This window comes from Magnolia sinica, chromosome 5 (genome assembly GCF_029962835.1).
Source record: "Magnolia sinica isolate HGM2019 chromosome 5, MsV1, whole genome shotgun sequence".
In the NCBI taxonomy this organism is placed as follows: Eukaryota; Viridiplantae; Streptophyta; class Magnoliopsida; order Magnoliales; family Magnoliaceae; genus Magnolia; species Magnolia sinica.
In genome coordinates, this window is record NC_080577.1 from 57,000,881 (window position 1) to 57,021,048 (window position 20,168).

At 42.8% G+C, this 20,168-nt stretch overlaps 1 long non-coding RNA gene across 2 annotated transcripts; it reads right to left on the bottom strand.

Annotated features, from left to right (window-relative positions):
- Positions 1 to 9,752: 9,752 nt before the first annotated feature.
- Positions 9,753 to 14,118, bottom strand: LOC131246060 (uncharacterized). Of its 2 annotated transcripts, none has more exons than XR_009171137.1 (2): positions 13,461 to 14,118; positions 9,753 to 10,637 (listed from the first exon to the last, which is right to left on the bottom strand). It is a non-coding gene; the product is annotated as an uncharacterized LOC131246060 (long non-coding RNA). The 2 variants fall into 2 exon arrangements; XR_009171138.1 differs by having other exon boundaries at positions 13,441 to 14,118.
- Between the last annotated feature and the right edge of the window lie 6,050 nt (positions 14,119 to 20,168).

The window sequence follows — 20,168 nt, forward strand, 5'->3', positions numbered from 1 at the left end:
CTCCATCTCACCGATTTCTCTCTCTTTCTCTACCTCTTGCTTTCCCATCTAGTGGCCCACTTTGATGCATGATGTTATCCACGCCGTCCATCATATGGACGATGGAGTGGAAACCCCACCTTGATGTTTGTGTTGCACATCAACCGTCCATCCATTTATAGTTAGGACGAGCAGGAGCCTTGAGTAGCCACTGTGATGTATATGTTACATCCAAATCGTCCATTCATGTGGGACCTAAATATTATGGTGGGCCCTTTTCGTCCAGGCTATCCAGCGTCCCTGGACGCTGGACGCTGCCACTTACAAGGCTTCACACACACACACGTATATATGATACATAATATATATATATATATATATATATATATATATATATATATATTACATATTATATGAATGCTATGGTGGGCCACTGCTACGTGGGACCCACCTTTATCATGATGCCTACACCGTCTAGATCCATTTGGACGATGAGTATGGGTAGTCTGCTGCCACCGTGCAGACACATGTAATATATAATATTATATTATAATATATATATATATATATATATTATAATATAAGATTTTATTGGTGGGCCACTACGTGGACCGCACCATGATGTATGGCTATATCTGCATCGTCCAGTTGCTGGACGGTGCAGCAAGCATGATATCCAGATCGTCCATCCATTTTTACGGTGGGCCCCACCCTCTGATGCATGTGTTGCAACCTACCGTCTACCCATTTGGTGAGCATGGACCCCACCTATTGTATACAGTTTGTCCAGCCATCCATCCATCTGCCCCACCTTGATGTATTGTTCAACCCACGCCGTCCATCCAAATTTTGTGGGACCCATGATGCTTACTCCAGCCGTCCATTTTCGGATGGTGCTGGATGGGCCGCACCACGTGTGTGGGTCTCATCCACACCGTCCAGTAATCTGGACGGGTGGAGCCCACTGTGATGTAATCCAAACTGTCCCTCCATCTGGCATTCCAGCGGCCCCACTTTGATGGATGTGATTCATCCAAATTGTCCATCTAATTGGCCACCTCGTCTCACGACCTGAGACTAAAAATAAGACAGATCTAAAATCAAGTGGCCCACGCTGAAGAAAACAGTGGGATGAACGTCCACCATTAAAAACCCCCCTTGGGATTACAGGGTCTTGGACCATCTGATATTTGCTTTTCCTCTATAACCAGGTCTTTGTGACCTTATACACAGACTGGATAGAAAATAAATATCTTGGTGGGCCACATCCATGTTGGACCCACCAGGTGTGTATATATATATATATATATATATATTCTAAGTGGGCCACACCACGTGGGAGTCCACCCTAATGTTTTTGTTCCCGGCCGTCCATCTGGACTGGCTGTAGGGACCCCACCATGATGTAAGGATATCATCCACATCCGTCCAGTGGGAACCACTTGTGTGGAAATAGATTGGATAGTGTACCGCACACAGCTATATATAGCTAACTGTAATGACGTCAGATGTGTCCTTGGGCCTCCATCATGAGGTATTGTTATATCCAAACTGTGTATCTCAAGGGTCCACCGTGATGCATGCATTTCTCCTAGCCGTCCATCTATTTCACCAGCATGGGACCCCATGATGTATTTATTTTATCCACACCGTCCAGATTGTGCTGGACAGTGCTGCACAATGTTTGGATGGTATCGATTTCAATAGACAATGTTTGGATGGTGCTGATTTACCTGGACAATGTTTGGACAGTGCTGATCACCGTTAGTGGGCCCTGTGCCCCATGGAATGATAGTGTACAGTGATACACATGTTACACCTACAACTATTGAAATGATTTTTGGTGTGGCCCAAGCCCACTTGAGGCCCATTGGTGCGGCCCATCCATGAGGCCCATTGTGATATGTATTAGGCCCACATTGGTGTGGCCCATTTGATGTATTTGAGGCCCACATGATGCGGACCATTTAATGTATTTGAGGCCTATGGGTTGAGGCTCAATGTAATGTATATAAGGACCATGAGTGGGCCCAATGAAACGTATGTGAGGCCTTTGTGTGGGCCAAATGTGATGTATATGAGGCCCATTACGATTTATATTAGGCCTTTGTGTGAGGTCATGGGCTCACTTTATGTTTAGCTCTATGTTGGTTGGGAGCAATGTTGGTTGAATGTCCATATTGATGGGCAATGATGGTTGGATGTTCACATTGTGACCTTCCCTTAGGCCTTGTTAGGCCCATTCTCATCAGTTCTGATTGTCGAGGCCGATTGTTGAGGCCAAATCCGGTTCAGATTGTCGAGGCCGATTTCGATTCCGATTGTCGAGGCCAATTCCGATTGTCAAGATCGATTCTGATTATCGATTCCGATTATTAATTTTGATTGTCGATTCTGATTGTGGAGGCCGATTCCGATTGTCAAGGTTGATTCCGATTGTCGATTCCGATTGTCAAGGCTGATTCCGATTTCGATTATCGAGGCCGATTTCGATTGTCGATACCAATTCCAATTATCGAGGCTGATTCCGATTGTCAAGGCCAGATATCGAGGCCGATTGACGAGGCCCAATGTGATGTATATACGGCCTGTGTTTGAGGCCCATTGTGATGTGCATTCGACTGTGTTTGAGGCCCAATGTGATGTATATGCGGCCCATATGTAAGGCCCATTGTGATATGTATTCAGCCCGTGTTTAAGGCCCAATGTGATGTATATGAGGCCTATGTGATGAGGCCCATTGTGATGCATTTGAGGGCCAGGCGATGGAGCCCATTGTGATGTATGTTAGGCCCATATGAAAAGGCCCATCGTGATGTGTATTAAGCTCTTGAGTGAGGCCCATGGTGTTGTATATTTGGCCCTTGTGTGAGGTCATGAGTCCACCATATGTTATGATCTATATAGGTCGTTCCTTGGGGGCAATGTTGGTTAAATGTCCACATTGTCGAGGTCGATTGTCGATGTCGGTTATTGATACTGATTATGAGTATGTGACAGCATAACATCATGATACATGCCCATATGCATCATCTGCGTATTTGTTATGAGATGTGATTGACCATTGCATATGTTATTGGGCAGGTTGTTATGAGACTCCCTGATAGGCGGAGGTTATCTCACATGAGCGCACGTTATGCGTAGGATTGATGCATGACTAGATTGTATGACTCATACATCTTGCATTGTATTGTGATTACTGTACGACCTAGCGACATCAGGGCCGTAGCCTCCACAGGCATATCGTGGATGGCCAGATGGGACACCGAAAATATGTTACTAGCATCGGGCCGACATAGATAGCCCTAGGTGAAAATTCCTAAACCTTCTTGGTACCAAAGGATGCCCCAACGTCGAGACCGAGTGGATATATGAGCGCCCGAGTGCCAAATACCAAGAGGCCGCGTCTCCCACTGTGCCGTGGTTGGTTGGGAAGGGGTGTGGCCTTACCCAACTGAGGGATTACGCATAGCTAAGCTGAGTCTGACCAGCTCCTAAATGGGTCCGCTATCGACGAGCAGGGTAGGCATTGGTATACTGCTGGCAGGCGGGTAGTGAGGTCTTTTCCATTCGTTAGGTTGCGTGGCGTGTAGAGACGGTAGCCAGCTTGGAGTGTATTAGACCCTGGTGATGATCCCAGAGATGTACAGTATTGATTTGTGGAGCAAGAGTTGCATACTTAGCATTATATTCATTCATTCATGCATTCATTCACCATCCACTCAGGCTAGTAGTACGTAACTAATTGTTATGTGTACTTTCGCAATGGCCAGGATTTCAGTTGGGGCGCGCGACTAACCTGAGATTAGGAGTTTACCACATTGAGTTGACTATCCAGATTTAGGTATGGGACTGGTTTGGATAAAAGTCCCTGTGGTGGACCCCATAGCCTATGATAATATGTACTATCATCCTGACTTCACACTGCAGCTTGGTCATTTCATTCGCACCACATATTGCATATTGCATTACATCCGCAGGCATATGACATTTTGGGTTGCTATGTTTCTACACTTATATGGCCTAGACGGACTTAGCAGGATTTACATATTGCATTGTACTCTCGGCTTCTGATATTTGGCTCTCTATGACTCCTCATTTGTATAGCCGATCTGTGTTACGTACTTTGCTATTGTATGATTTATAGACTTGTAATATTTCCGCTTACTCTGATATCGTATGATTCTTGATCTTGCTAGTAATTTCGAGATTGTATGATTAAGGCATTGTATTGAATACTTGGCACTTATCTTGTGCACACACTTTCACCACCCTCTAAGCTTTCTATAAGCTTATGCACGATAGATGCGTGCAGGTGGTGTTAGGTCGTAGCAGCAGCGTTGAGCTTGGAGCGTGAAGTGGTCTTTTGGAACTTTGAGTTTGATATATGTATTTCACTTTCAATATTGTACTCAAATGATTATTTTAGTGGATATGTGATGATGATATTGTCTTTGTGATTTGGGTATACTTGTGGTTATACTTCTTACGAGATAAATGTACACTGAAAAATCCTCCTTGTAGGATCCCAGGATCAGAATCTGGCGTATGCATGCTAGGAGCCGAGAATGAGTTACTACGGAGGTTGTTGACGCCGGATTCGGCGGTCAAAAATTTTGTGAGCCCGGTTTCCGAGTTTGGGGCTTGACAGAAGATGGTATCAGAGCATAACTTGGAAATACCCGAGGACAACATCACATATCTGCTGATAGCTACCCTGCACTCTATGGTTATTGAGAACTTAGAATGATTAAATCCCCGAGTTCAAATAACTTAGAAACTTCCTGATATAGCTCCCCATCGTATATGCATTCGAAAGTGCTTAAGGATAATAGGCCATTGTTCCTTCATGTAGGATATGGCACCCAAGCAAGTAACCCGAGCGACTTCCGCTTCCCCGCCTAAGATTCCTGTTCCCCCACCTGAGACTTATGCACCCCCGTTCGAGTCTAGCAAAACACCAACCATGTCCGTGAGTGCGGACTAGCTGCAGCTGATATTGCAAGCGATAACCGCTATTTTTCCAGTGAGAAGGCCGAAAGAGGCGGACGCCCTCCAGTAGCTCCCGACAGCGTCAACAGCAACAAAGACGCGCAGCCTACCAAGCCGTCAGAGCACCAGTAGGACCTTCAGCACTACCTTTGAGGCAACTTGCACCATTTTTCAGTGAGAAGGCCGGAAGAGGCGGACGCCCTCCAGTAGCTCCCGACAGCGTCGACAGCAGCAAAGACCTCCGGTGCCTGTTATGGATGCAGTGGGATAGGACACCGTAGGTGGGAGTGCCCCCGACTGCAGCAGAAGCAACCAAGGGCACCAGTTGTACCTCCAGCACCTCCTCTGTGTCAGTTCACAGGTACTTGCTTTAGATGCGGTGGGATAGGGCATCGTAGGAGCAAGTGCCCCCGTCCTCAACAGCAGCAGCAGCAACGATAGTATCTGCTGCCGAGACCCCAACAGCGGCAACAAAAACAGCAGGATCCTCAGGCATCAGGAGGAATCGACGATGATTCGTGCAACTTGGCCCCTGCATCGTCTTGCTAGATTGCTCATGGAGGCACTACCAAAAAACAGGGCAATGCCGATGGTTCATCGCAAGGTCCATCGATAAAGGGTGCATCAGCGTTGCTCGTCGACGGTAAGGGCGACGGCCAAAACCGTCTGCGTTTTCGACGGCTAAAACCATCGGCGTTTCAGACGGCTAAGGGCGACGGCCAAAACCGTCGGTGTTGTCGATAGATTAAAGCCGTCGGCGATTCTCATTAGTTTTAAAAAAATGAAATGTGTAATATATCATCCATTGAATTTGGATGATATATTTCTTGTTTTTCTATTGTGTAGACTTAGCTTCTCAAATAGGTTGGTTCGTTCAGGGCTCAACGCACACATCCATTTCTAGATATACCCATTTCTGCAAAGCCTTGAACGAACCAACCTACTTGAGAAGGAAAGTCTACACAACAGAAAAGCACATGCATGGCATACCGAACCAACCTTTCACATAAATGTTCAAATGGAATCAAATAGTTATAACAGTTCTTACCACAGTGTGTAATTCTCTCATGTGATATAAGACATTCAGCTTTCAAATTTGTCACAAGCATGAATATGATCCTAATTGTGTAGAAATTGGCACTCGTAGTTCTTATAGTCTAGCTATGCATTTCAAAGAATGGTGAAAGAACACCGATGCATAATTTCCAGTAGAGTGAGTGAATCATATTGATGGAAGTAGGACCTGGAATTAAGACAATCAAATAAACATGTCGTGCTTGTAGAAATATCCCCTTTGGATACCCACGAACCAACTATAAATTATGAAGCTGCTAGATCACCAACACTAGATTCTATAGTAAGGTTCAATAGATTCACAGCAGTTTATGTAGGGCTTTTCATCAAATTAATTGTGATGAATTCATCCGTAACAGCTGCATAGATTGATTTGTCCTGGGAAAATGCCTATAAAAATCCAATTCAAATACATTCCCTTAAACCCTTGGGGAGATTTCTTGGAAGTCTAGAAGAATTGTAACACACATCATTGAGGGTGCTTACCAGCGGCGACATTTTCCAGAGACAGGCCTCAGAGCCATCAATTTGGAACTGTTTGCACCTCATCAGCAAAAGAATCGTGTTCTTGACACTGGTGGCAGAAGATGAAGTCACCAATTGTGGAGGATATGCACTTTGAGAACCTTAAACCCGTCCCAAGTGACGTAAACACTCCCAAAATCTAACATGGAAGAACCCTTGTTGACCATCTTCCACGCCAGGCAAACTATTATCAATGACACTATCTTGCTGCCACCTTTTTAAAAGAAATTAAGAGAGTGAGAGAGAGAGTGAGAGAGTAAAAGTTGTAGAAACAGAAGTTGAAGAAACAGAACTTCAATAGAAATTCAACCATCAAAATCCCTAAAAGCACATCAGCTTGTTTGCAGTCCACATGAGCTTTGGATCTGCTTCATTTTGGGGCTTATGCTTGAAAATGAGCTGGCAAAGGGGATGGACAGGGTGTATAAAACACATGCATCACAGTGGACCCCACAGTTCCTGCCACAAGGCAAGATTGGAAGATCTGCTTCCCATTCATTTGGGGGTCTGCATTCACATATGAAAAGCTCAGTCAGTAAACAGTCTTTCACAATTTCAGAGAGATAAACATTGAGAGGATGTGAATTTTGGGAAACCTCAAGGAAAATGGTGAAAATTTTCAGTGAAACTTTCACTGATGGAAATTTTCAATGAAACATAAGGAGATGTTAAAGAACACACCTAGAACTCAAATCAGGCCAATCCAAAACTCAGGTGGGCCTACCATAGGGAAAAACATAAAAAAATCATGCCTAAAACCTATAAATTCATGTGGCATGGCCCATCTGGGTTTTGATTTTGAAATGGCTTGCTTGTTGGAATTTTCCTTCATCCTGATAGGGCGCAGCTAATAAATGGACTGGATGGCATATATACACCACGATGGGCACTGCACACAATCTGAAAGGTTCTAATGGGTGGGCATCTCCTCAGAAATGTTCCATGTTGTGTGGCTCATCTGCATTTTGGATCAGACTTCGTTTTGGGCTCTAGGCCAAATATCGGAGCGCGTACCTGATGGTCAGAGTGAATGTCATGCATACATCATGGCGGGACCCATTTTGGTTGACACAACAGGAAATTATGTTGCTATTGACAGTGATCAGACCTCATCACTTATAGGCTCTTTATGAGAACTCTTGCATACTCTAGTTTTCCTGCCAACATATTAGTTTAGGATGATCAGGCCATGCAAAAGGTGTTTTACAGTATACACCATGAAGATACCTTGATTTAAAATCAGATCGATAATGAGTGGGCAACACCTGCACATTGAGTCAGGCCATGAACTGTCTGCTAATGTCAATTGGAAAAAAGAAGAAGAAGAATAAGAATAAGAAGCAGAAGATTGGTGCAGGCTTGTTTTCACCCCAGGTGATCCTCAGTGTGTGGTTTATTTTTCATATGGCTCAGATGTCCTATGCACATGAAATCTTAGTGGGACGGACTGGAAAATCACATACAGTGCTTGTATATGTTATCAATTCTCATGTTTTTATTATTTTTAGGTATTTTTATGGATGTTTTGATCAATGTTCAATCTGATGTTTTAGAGCCACTGTGGGCCTACCTAGATTAGAATGTCTAGTTTCAATTGCATCTCTACTGGAAAAGAAGCTAACTTGAGTTTTGTATTTAGCCAAAGGTTGGTTATTCAATTTATTAGTTGATCTTGATTTGAATTGTTTTTAGAGGTTTTCTAAGCATAAACATATGTACAAGGGTGCCCATGTACATGGCACTACATGTGTCATGTGTGAGCATGTGTGCAAGAAATAGGTGGGCTATTCAGAAACACTTGGCCAAGTTTATTTCAGCTGTTCATTTATTCTGTAAACTGTGGCCTACCTTATAAGTAGATGGCATGGGGCTAGGGTTCTTATGCTTGTGGGAACCAGCTGATGGACAGCCTGGATTGCATTACCCACATTGCACGTTGGTAGTTGTCACATGTGGTGGCATGTAGATGGGCTGCCCTAAACTAACATTGGCATATGGTCTTAGCAAAGCTCCTGTGAATACAAAGAACCTTCTATAAATGGTGGGCTTCTAGGCATACTGCAATTACATGTAGAAATAAGGGCATTTCAACATCATATAAATGCAAAAGGAACAATTAGCTCAAAACAGGCAAAGGTCCACACTCAACCTACAAAACTCACAGTTGGATGCCAAAGTTTTGTACCATATCACATCTGTACAGTGGCCCAGTAGATTAATAGAGCACCTCACCACATGTACACCAAGTTACATAGGCAAGATGCATAGAATTTTTAAGACAGACACCAAAGTAGCGTCTCAGGAAAAAGTTATGCAATACATGGAAGATCGGAAAGACCCATTCACAAATTGCAGAAGTATCAAGATCGGTGAAATAATTTTCTGGAAGTTTGCTAATTCAACATCCATGTATAGCCCAGTTCCTCTATACACTCGAACACATGCCAATCTGGCATACATGTGAGAGATCCAATACCCACCATATAGATTCCTCGGCACAAAAGTTAATACAGTAAAAACTCATGAGCAGGGCATGTAGTATGAGACAAGTAGATGGAAACCTTGGGTGGCTCACTCAGTGAATGTACCATCCAGATATTTGGTACATGGCATACCTACAGTGTGCATTACCTGATGAATGGGTTGAATTTCTCACACGTGCTGTTTGCTCGGATCTCTAAGCAGTTGTTCCGTCCCATTTGGAACTAGGCATTGGAAATTGAAATCAAAGAAGATTTTAGATCGTTAATAAGGCGATAGATGTTAAAAATTGAAAAACTATAAAAGAGAAGTCAAAATGAGAAATTGTTGGTTTCTCTTTTGAAAAATAAAATAAAAATCAAAGGCCGACGTCTTGTAAGACGGAGAAATCGGAATTTGATTATTATTGGAGTATCTAATTCCAGCATAATTCATTCGACGCACCATAATACCATCTGAATTGGTAGACATTGACCTGGAAGATGATGATCCGAGCCTAAGAATACTAGCTGGAAACTGCATGATGAGATGTAGAAAGTTCATGCGGATCCAGGCCCTTTCAATATGTGGACCCATTCTAAACTTGCATTACCTCAAAAGTAGGGAATGCCGGTGATCACGTGTGCGCCGACCTCACATATGTATTGCATTAATTGTGTGTTGGATCACCACTTCAGTTAATTATATGCAAGTCAGATAAATGAGTTAATGGTTAGAATATTATTTAACAATACCTATAAAGTAGACTTTGGAATTTATTAAATCCAAATGTAAAGTAGATTCATGAATTTAACAAGTTCATAGGTTTTGCCAAATTCACATTCTTCAGTAAAGTCTGACTTCAATAAATGAGTTAATGGTTAGAATATTATTTAACAACCCACATTCACTATATGCTTGTGGATCATCTGATGGCTGAATCAGGTAATCAGCAACAACCTACATGGTATATGCATCATGGCCCAAAAATCACAATGATGGGGTCATCACATGGGCCACACGTGTATGACAAGTGGGTAGTTGAAAAGAATTTAACCAACAGCCAACATTCACCATACAGTTGTGAATTCCCTAATGACTGGATCAGCCTGGTCATTGGGCCATAACATATATAGGGGGTCCACCAGATTGATCTGCCCTGATATCAAACTCATGCTAGCATTTGTGGGAAAGTAACTAAAAATCGCACTCCCATGGGTAGCCTCAGTAGAGGTCATAAAAAAACCCAGTTGTCCCCCAATCCCACAAACAAATGATTTGAGAGATTCATTACCATTTTGCGGTTCCTACAGCCAAAGAAGAGGCTGGAGGGGCCCAGTTCTGCTCCAGCTTCTTTCAGAGCAAGTCTTTCCTGAAAATGGCAAGCATTCAACTTCTTTAGTAAATTCACCTCACTGGCACAGGGATTCACGCACAAATCTGTCAGAGTTATAAACCTGCAAGAACCCTCCAAAGGGTGCCAATCCCATGCCAGGACCAATCATGATGATTGGCACAGAAGAATCTGCAGGAAGTTTGAAGTTCGACTGCCTCACAAAGATTGGCACCCAGCTGCTGTCATGACTTTCCTCCAAAGGCACTGAATTCTGCAAAAGGCGAATTCCAGTCAGCCGAAATGGGGTTGGAGGGGGGGAGCCAATTTTTTGTAGTAAAGTACTTCGGGATTGCAGGAATCGAGATAGGCAAGAGGAACGATATAAAACACAATCAATCCAATTCACAGAATATAAAGAATATACATGATAGATTAATGGAATAATCATAGACAGGATTAAAACGCTGAGTTGGGCCAAGTAGAAAACTTTACAGCCCATTAAGAGCTAACATAACATACAATACAAGCAAAAGCATCTAACAGGAATCGAACTTGAAGTCTGAAGTTCTTGCACCCTAATATTTCCTACAACCTTCATTTATTCACAAGGAATGCTGGTTTTGTTCCTGAATTCCCACGGGGGACATTTTTAGGCATGCAAGATCCGGACAGCTTGTCTAGCAGACGACATCACAACTGGCCCATGTCAAAAAAATATGCAGATCTGGCAACCCTAAGTGTTTCACTTGAGGCAAGAAAGAGAATTTTTTGTCCCATCCAGATTGATGGACTAACTGGTAAGGATTTTTTAAATGGCCTCATTTTCGGCCATATCCCATATAAGCCAGAACCCAGCTAAAGAGTGGTCTGGATGTTGAACAACATCTGCAATGCGCAACCCACATTCACCATATGCTTATAGTTCAAAAGTAGACAATAAAGAGCACAAATTCTGATTATAAAGGTGATATTTAGAGTTAAGCTTACCGTCATTGTCATGTTAAAACCGTTCCTTCAATACGGGGACGTCCCTTGTTGATATAAAACAGTCAACGAGAATTACAATTAAAAGAAAGAAAGAAAGAAAAAAAAAAAAAAAAAAAAGGCAAGCAGGTAATTAGACACTCAAATGCTACCAAAAAGAAAAATATAAGCTTTGGTTCTTAAGTGACAACTAGAAACAGCTGAAATATCAGCATATCAAGCATTTTAAAAAATAAAAATAAAAATTCTTTAATAAGAAAAGGAAAAACATCTATGCAAAATAAATTCCATTCTGTGCAGGCACAACAATAGTACTTGTATGACCGAGAACAAATCCAACATAATGATCGCGTAGATGAATAATCATTTACAAGAACTGAGCTACACATGCTACGACATCAATTACCTACAAATGACACTCAATTCCAATCCAGTAACTTGTGTACTTATTACTTTATATTATTTGGCAAAGTTGTGATGAGGTGACGTTATTTTTGTTTGTGTTCTCAGGATCATGACACAGATTTGCTGAAGTCAGAAGCATGTTAAGAAGGTGATTAAATTGAGGTTGGGCCATAAAGACGAGTTAAAGAAAGAGCGACAATATACATTATGATCCCTGGTATAAGAGGCTTATCTAAGTAAGACATCAGATTGAATGTATAGTCCAATTTTATTATCAACTGTTTTTTAGAGAAAATTTAGATATTTAATATTTTCAATGGGTTTTGATAGATCAAGTTTGTATAGATAAAATCTATTTGATTTCAAAACTAAATAAGGATGTATCACAATTGGAGTATTGAAATTTATAAAATGCACATAAGGAATTAAAAATACCTAATTAAATGTAATCAAATTAATAGTTTTAAGATAAGCAGTCAGAAATTATGATGAATTGTTTTTAGTCCACTTGCGGATTTAGCGTGATGCCATCTCCTAAGAAGTATAATAGTCAATGGTTCCACACTAGATGTACTTGATTGAAGGGAGTAGATTGGGTTTTCTTCTTAAAAGGGAGCTAGTAATTTGGTACACCTTAATATCACTATAATATAAGAGATATATTTAGGGCTTTAATTTGAGATAGTTCTCTTTTCTCTCAAACCGTGGCCTTAGAAAATTGCTTCCATAATTTGGTACGCCTTAATATCACTATAATATAAGAGATATATTTAGGGCTTTAATTTGAGATATTTCTCTTTTCTCTGAAGCCGTGGCCCTAGAAAATTGCTTCCATCCTAGAAATCCCATTTCACCAAATTTAAAGATCTCATATTATATATATCTTTTGTCATGGTGGAGAATCAATATCTCTGATAGGTTTTCCTTCGTTTACTTGTGTATTTTTGTGCAGAAGTATTTTTGTGCAGCAAAGAAGCTGCTCATAGTTGTGAAAGTGATTTTCTTGTTGTAAAATTTAAATGTATTTTATGGTGCTTCCACTCACAATAGTTTGGTGATCTTGAAGGGCCTCACATTGGATGGACAATGGGCCTAAAAATCTCCTTGATGTACAATCCTAATAATTCCATTTGTGGCTTATGGAGCACAAATTGATGAACCATGGGCCCACAAGTGGAAATGCTCAGGTCAAGGATCCAATTCCTCCAGAGATCATTCAGGAATGTTTTGTTGAATCCAATTCTAAACTGTTGATCTGATGGGCCCCAGACAGTATCAACCATGTCCCAAAAATCCATCCAATCCAATCCAATCCATTCCATTCCATTCACGGCCTGAAAATAGACAGTCAAGAAATCAACTTGAACACTGGTCCATCTTCAACTAAGGATGCCAAATATAGGCCTAATATGACATTTACAAGGCATGGTCCATCCACAGTGGGGCCCATCAAATAATTCTGGATCATGGAACATTGCGCCCATCTTGTATGACCGAGAACAAATCCAAGCAAAAGAACATGTAAGGTCTCAAGGTCTGTCTTGCACACAAGTGTGTGATCCAGTCCATCGATCTTGAGAATCCCACCATGTAGATGCCTTGGCCCTAAAATCAGGATCGCCCTCACAAATGTCTACGGTTCAAGCATCTCAACCATTTTTTTTTTTAAGTTGTGCAAAACTAACAAGTCTATTCGTTTCCTTACAATGCCTTTTGGAAGATGTCGGCCAAGGGCAGGATGGGTGTCGCAGCAGAGGAAGAAGCCTGGGCCAGGGTGTCGTAGGATGGCATTCGCAGTGGCAGATTGGAGATGCGGTAGGGTTGTTTGAGCAGTGGTGAGTCTGATGTCATGCTAAATGGAGAATTTCTCTATATATTTCATCGAAATGGGGCACTTTACAGATATAGCTGAGGTAGGAGGGACATCTATTGTTTTTATGGAGCTAGTTACAGAGGGCCATCATGATGTATGTGTTTCATTAGAGCATCGTCTTTCAAATCCAGATTGAAGATTGAGGGTGGAGAAAAGAGAAGCTCACCTATTTGAAGATGATGCTCGGCAACGATGCTTGATGGAAGATAATGCTCGGCAACGACGCTCGATGGAAATGGCGCTCGAAAATGATTTTGGATGGAAGATGAAATGGCGCTCATGGAAATCCTCTTTTGGGTATGATAATGATTTTAAATCCAACTTTTGTGAGTTTTCCATTATTTATAACACAAGCTATATTAACAGTCGTACATGCATGGGACCATTTTTTGGATGGTTAAGATAATATTATGTAATAAAATGTATAAATATTTACCATTTACAACTAGACTAATTATTTGGATGGTCTGGATAACTCTAAATCTTTGCCACTATTGTTATGAAAAAGTCACCATTAGTTTAAATCAAATACAAAACTCACATTCTTTCACTGTAAAATAAAAACGATAACTTGAGCTTTGGAACTGGTATGGCTCTGTGGGCCCCACCATGATCTGTTTGTTTCATCCATGTCGTCCATCCATTTCTTAACATAATTTCAACATTGATCCCAAAACATGAGGCTGAACTAAAGCTTGGTTGGACCACACAATGTGAAAAAAAATAGTGATTGGATGTCCACTGTTAAAAAGCCGGTTTTGCCAATGGCTTATTTGGCTTCAGCTACAGCTAAAATCCGTAGCTATATCCAACGGCTAAAATCCGTAGCCGTAGCCTTCTAAAAGATCCGTCGGCTTTACCCTGTTTTTTGGTAGTGAGGAGATGTCCTGGAAGTAAGAGGCTGAGATTCACGAGTGTTATCCTTGTCTCCTTGTTGTTTGATTGTACTTGTATGTTATGTTTCTGATTTTTTCATAGTGAAACAATTTTCCCTCTTTTATGAGTTATGTATACTTGTGACGTTAGTAAATTTCAAGGACGAAATTTTTACTTGGAGGTGAGAGTTGTAAGGCCCGTATCATAGTCCGTACCATTCCGTAGGCTTCCGCGGTCCTTCCGGTCAAATTCCGGCAACCATCGACCCGTATCCAACGTTTGCGCGCGATCTTAAGCTGAGTATCACATATCAGAGTCAACTCGACTCGAAACTTGTACCCCTGCAACCGCGCCGTCGCCGCGGTTCCAACGCCGCAACTCGCGCACCGATCCGATACCCAGGCGAGAAGATGTAGGCCCGCTTTTATTCCGAAGAAACGTCGTGTATTGCGAATTGCGAAAGAATCTCTACAACATGTTCCATTAATCAATCAATCAATTAAGTCAAGTACACTCCATACCACAAGTACAAGCAACCCATTCCAGTCCCTTTCCCAAAGTCAACTCTCTCTCTCCACCCATCCCTCTTTCACACAAATTTCAACCCAACCCATGCCTTCCCATTCCCATCCCTTACAACATCCATTCCAACCATCCCTTATCATGTCATCACCTCTCTCTCTCTCATTTCTCAAACCTCCCAAGCAATGCCCAACGTCCAAGCCCTCTCTCCCAAATCCAAGTGTGACCCACTTTCCCACTCTCTCATCTCCCATCTTAACCATTCATTCATCATCTACCTCCATTAAAATTGAAGGCAAGGAGCATAAGAGTCTAAGGGACCAAGGAAGAGTGCAATAGGTAGTTGATCCATCGTTGATTTTTGATTTAATGGCCCACTTGTGATGGGACCCACTTACTGTATGTATTGTAAAGAGAGGGGCCTGTAGTGGCGGGGTCCCTCCATCTCACTGATTTCTCTCTTTCTCTACCTCCTGCTTTCCCATCTAGTGGCCCACTTTGATGCATGATGTTATCCACATCGTCCATCATATGGACGATGGAGTGGAAACCTCACCTTGATGTTTGTGTTGCAAATCAACCGTCAATCCATTTATAGCTGGGACGAGCAGGAGCCTTGAGTAGCCACTGTAATGTATATGTTACATCCAAATCGTCCATTTATGTGGGACCTAAATATTATGGTGGGCCCCCGTCCAGGCTGTCCAGCGTCCCTAGATGCTGGACGTTGCCACTTACAAGGCTTCACACACACACACACACACACACACACACACACACACACACACACACACATATGATACATATAATATACACACACACACACACACTATATAATATAATATATTACATATTATATGAATGTTGTGGTGGGCCACTGCTACGTGGAACCCACCTTTATCATAATGCCTACATCGTCTAGATCCATCTGGATGATGAGTATGGGTAGTCTGTTGCTACTGTGTAGACACATGTAATATATAATATTATATTATATAATATATATTATAATATAAGATTTTATTGGTGGGCCACTACGTGGACCGCACCATGATGTATGGTTATATCTACACCGTCCAGTTGCTGGACGGTGCAGTAAGCATGATATCCAGACCGTCCATCCATTTTTACGGTGGGCCCCACCCTCTGATGTATGCGTGATGTATGGGTCTTAGCCGCACCGTCCGGATGGCTGAACGGTGGGCCCCACCCTCTGATGCATGTGTTGTATCCTACCCTCTACCCATTTGGTGAGCGTGGACCCCACCTACTGTACACAGTTCATCCAGTCGTCCATCCATCTGCCCCACGTTAATGTATTGTTCAACCTACACCGTCCATCCAAATTCTGTGGGACCATGATGCTTACTCTAACCGTCCATTTCCGGACGGTGATGGATGGGCCGCACCATGTGTGTGGGTCTCATCCACACCATCCAGTAATCTGGACGGGTGGAGCCCATCTTTATATATATATATATATATATATATATATATATATATCTAAGTGGGCCACACCACGTGGGAGTCCACCCTAATGTTTTTATTCCCAGCCGTCCGTTTGGACCAACTATGGGGACCCCACCATGATGTAAGGATATCATCGACACTCGTCCAGTAGGGCCCACTTGCGTGGAAACGGATTGGATAGTGTACCGCACACAGCTATATATAGCTGACTGTATTGACGTCAGCTGTGTCCTTAGGCCTCCATCATGAGGTATTGTTATATCCAAACCGTCCATCTCAAGGGTCCAGCGTGATGCACGCATTTCTCCTAGTCGACCATCTGTTTCACCAGCATAGGACCCCATGATGTATTTATTTCATCCACACCGTTCAGATTGTGTTGGACGGTGCTGCACAATGTTTGGATGGTGTTGAATTACATAGACAATGTTTGGATGGTGTTGATTTACATAGACAATGTTTGGATGGTGCTGATTTACCTGGACAATGTTTGGACAGTGTTGATCATCGTTAGTGGGCCATGTGCCCCGTGGAATGATAGTGTATAGTGATACACATGTTACACCTACAACTTTTGAAATGATTTTTGGTGTGGCCCAAGCCCACTTGAGGCCCATTGGTGCGGCCCATCTATGAGGCCCATTGTGATGTATTCAAGGCCTATCGGCAAGGCCCATTGTGTTGTATTCGAGGCCCATGGGCAAGGCCCTTTGTGATGCATTCGAGGCCTATGGGCAAGGCCCATTGTGATGTATTCGTGGCCTAAGGGCAAGGCCCATTGTGATATGTATTAGGCCCACATTGGTGCAGCCCATTTGATGTATTTGAGGCCCACATGATGCGGCCTATTTGATGTATTTGAGGCCCATGGGTTGAGGCCCAATATAATGTATATAAGGACCATGAGTGGGCCCAATGAAACATATGTGAGGCCTTTGTGTGGGCCGAATGTGATGTATATGAGGCCGATTGCGATGTATATTAGGCCTTCGTGTGAGGTCATGGGCCCACTTTATGTTTGACTCTATGTGGGCCACTGCTTGGGAGCGATGTTGGTTGAATGTCCACATTGATGGGCAATGATGGTTGGATGTCCACATTGTAACCTTCCCTTAGGCCTTGTTAGGCCCATTCTCATCGGTTCCGATTGTCGCTGATTGTTGATGACGATTTCGATTGTCGAGATCGATTTCGATTGTCAATTCTAATTGTTGATTCTGATTGTCGATTCCGATTGTGGAGGCGATTCCGATTGTCGATTCCGATTGTCGATGCCAATTGTTGAGGTCAATTTCGATTCCGATTGTAGAGGTCGATTATCGAGGCCGATTCTGATTATTGATACTGATTCCGATTATCGAGGCTAATTACGATTGTCAAAGTCAGATATCAAGGCCGATTAATGAGGCCCAATGTGATGTATATACAGCCCGTGTTAGAGGCCCATTGTGATATGCATTCGGTCATTTTTGAGGCCCAATGTGATGTATATGCGGCCCATATTTGAGGCCCGTTGTGATATGTATTCAGCCCGTGTTTAAGGCCCAATGTGATGTATATGAGACCTATGTGATGAGGCCCATTGTGATACATTTGAGGGTCAGGCGATGGAACCCATTGTGATGTATGTTAGGCCCATATGAAAGGCCCATCGTGATGTGTATTAAGCTCTTGAGTGAGGCCCATGGTGTTGTATATTTAGCCCTTGTGTGAGGTCATGGGTCCACCATATGTTAGGATCTATGTGGGCTGTTTTTTGGGAGTAATGTTGGTTAAATGTCCACATTGTCGTGGTCGATTGTCGATGTCGGTTATTGATACCGATTATGAGTATGTGACAGCATAGCATCATGATACATGCCCATACGCATCATCTGCATGTTTGTTATGAGATGTGGTTGACCATTACATATGTCATTGGGCAGGTTGTTATGAGACTTCCTGATAGGCGGACATGAGTGCACGTTATGCGCAGGATTGATGCATGACTAGATTATATGACTCATGCATCTTGCATTATGTGTTGTGATTACTGTACGCCCTAGCGACATCAGGGCCGTAGCCTCCACAGGCATATCGTGGATGGCCAGATGGGACACCGAAAATACGTTACTAGCATCGGGCCACCATAGATGGCCTTGGGTGAAAATCCCTAAACCCTCTTTGTACCAGAGGACGCCCCAACGTTGAGACCAAGTGGATATATGAGCGCCCGATGCCGAATACCAGGATGCTGCGTCTCCCACTGTGTCGTGGTCAGTTGGGAGTGAGTGTGGCCTTACCTGCCTGAGGGATTAAGCATAGTTAAGCTGAGTCTGACCAGCTCCTAAATGGGTCCACTATCGATGAGCCGGGTAGGCATTGGTATACTGCTGGCAGGCGGGTAGTGAGGTCTTTTCCACTCGCTAGGTTCCGCGGCCTGCAGAGACGGTAGCCAGCTTAGAGTGTACTAGACCGCGGTGATGATCCTAAAGATATACAGTACTGATTTGTGGAGCAGGAGTTGCATACTCAGCATTATATTCATTCATTCAGTATCCACTCGGGCTGGTGGTGCGTAACTAATTGTTGTGTACTGTCGCAATGGCTAGGATTTCGATTGGGGCGCGTGACTAACCTAAGATCAGGAGTTTACTGCATTGAGTCTGACTATCCAAATTTAGGCATGGGATTGGTTTGGATAGAAGTCCCTTGTGGTGGACCCCAAAGCCTGCGATACTACGTACTATCATCCCGACTTCACACTGCAGCTTGGTCATTTCATTCGCACCACATATTGCATATTGCATTACATCCACAGGCATTGACATTTTGGGTTGCTATGTTTCTGCACTTATATGTCCTAGACGGACTTAGCAGGATTTACATATTGCATTGTACCCTCGGCATCTGATATTTGGCTCTCTATGACTCCTCATTTGTATAGCTGATTTGTGTTGCATACTCAACTATTGTATGAGTTATAGACTTGCAGTATTTCCGCTTACTCTGATATCGTATGATTCATGATCTTGCCAGTAATTCCGATATTGTATGATTAAGGCATTGTATTGAATACTTGGCACTTATCTTGTGCACACACTTTCACCACCTCTAAGCTTTCTATAAGCTTATGCACGATAGATGCATGCAGGTGGCATTAGGTCGCAGCAGTAGCGTTGAGCTTGGAGCGTGAAGCGGTCTTCTGGAGCTTTGAGTTTGATATATGTATTTCCCTTTCAGCATTGTACTCAAATGATTATTTTAGTGGATATGTGATGATGATATTGCCTTTGTGATTTGGGTATACTTGTGGTTATATTTCTTATGAGATAAATGTGCACTGGAAAATCCTCCTTGTAGGATCCTAGGATCGGAATCTAGCGTATGGATGCTGGGAGCTAAGAATGGGGTACTATGGAGGCTATCGGCGCCGAATTCAACGGTCGAAAAATTTGTGAGCCTGATTTCTGAGTTTGGGGCATGACAAGTATCTTCCCTGTGCCGAGTTTGCTTATAACAATAACTTCCAAGTGAACATTGGCATGACTCTCTACGAAGCATTGTATAGGCGCCCATGTCGAGCACAACATTGTTGGGCAGAAGTTAGCGAGAAGAGCTTGGTTGGCCTAGATCTAGTTTAGGCAACCTCAGAGAAGATAGACATTATCAAGCGTCGACTTCTTACAGCTC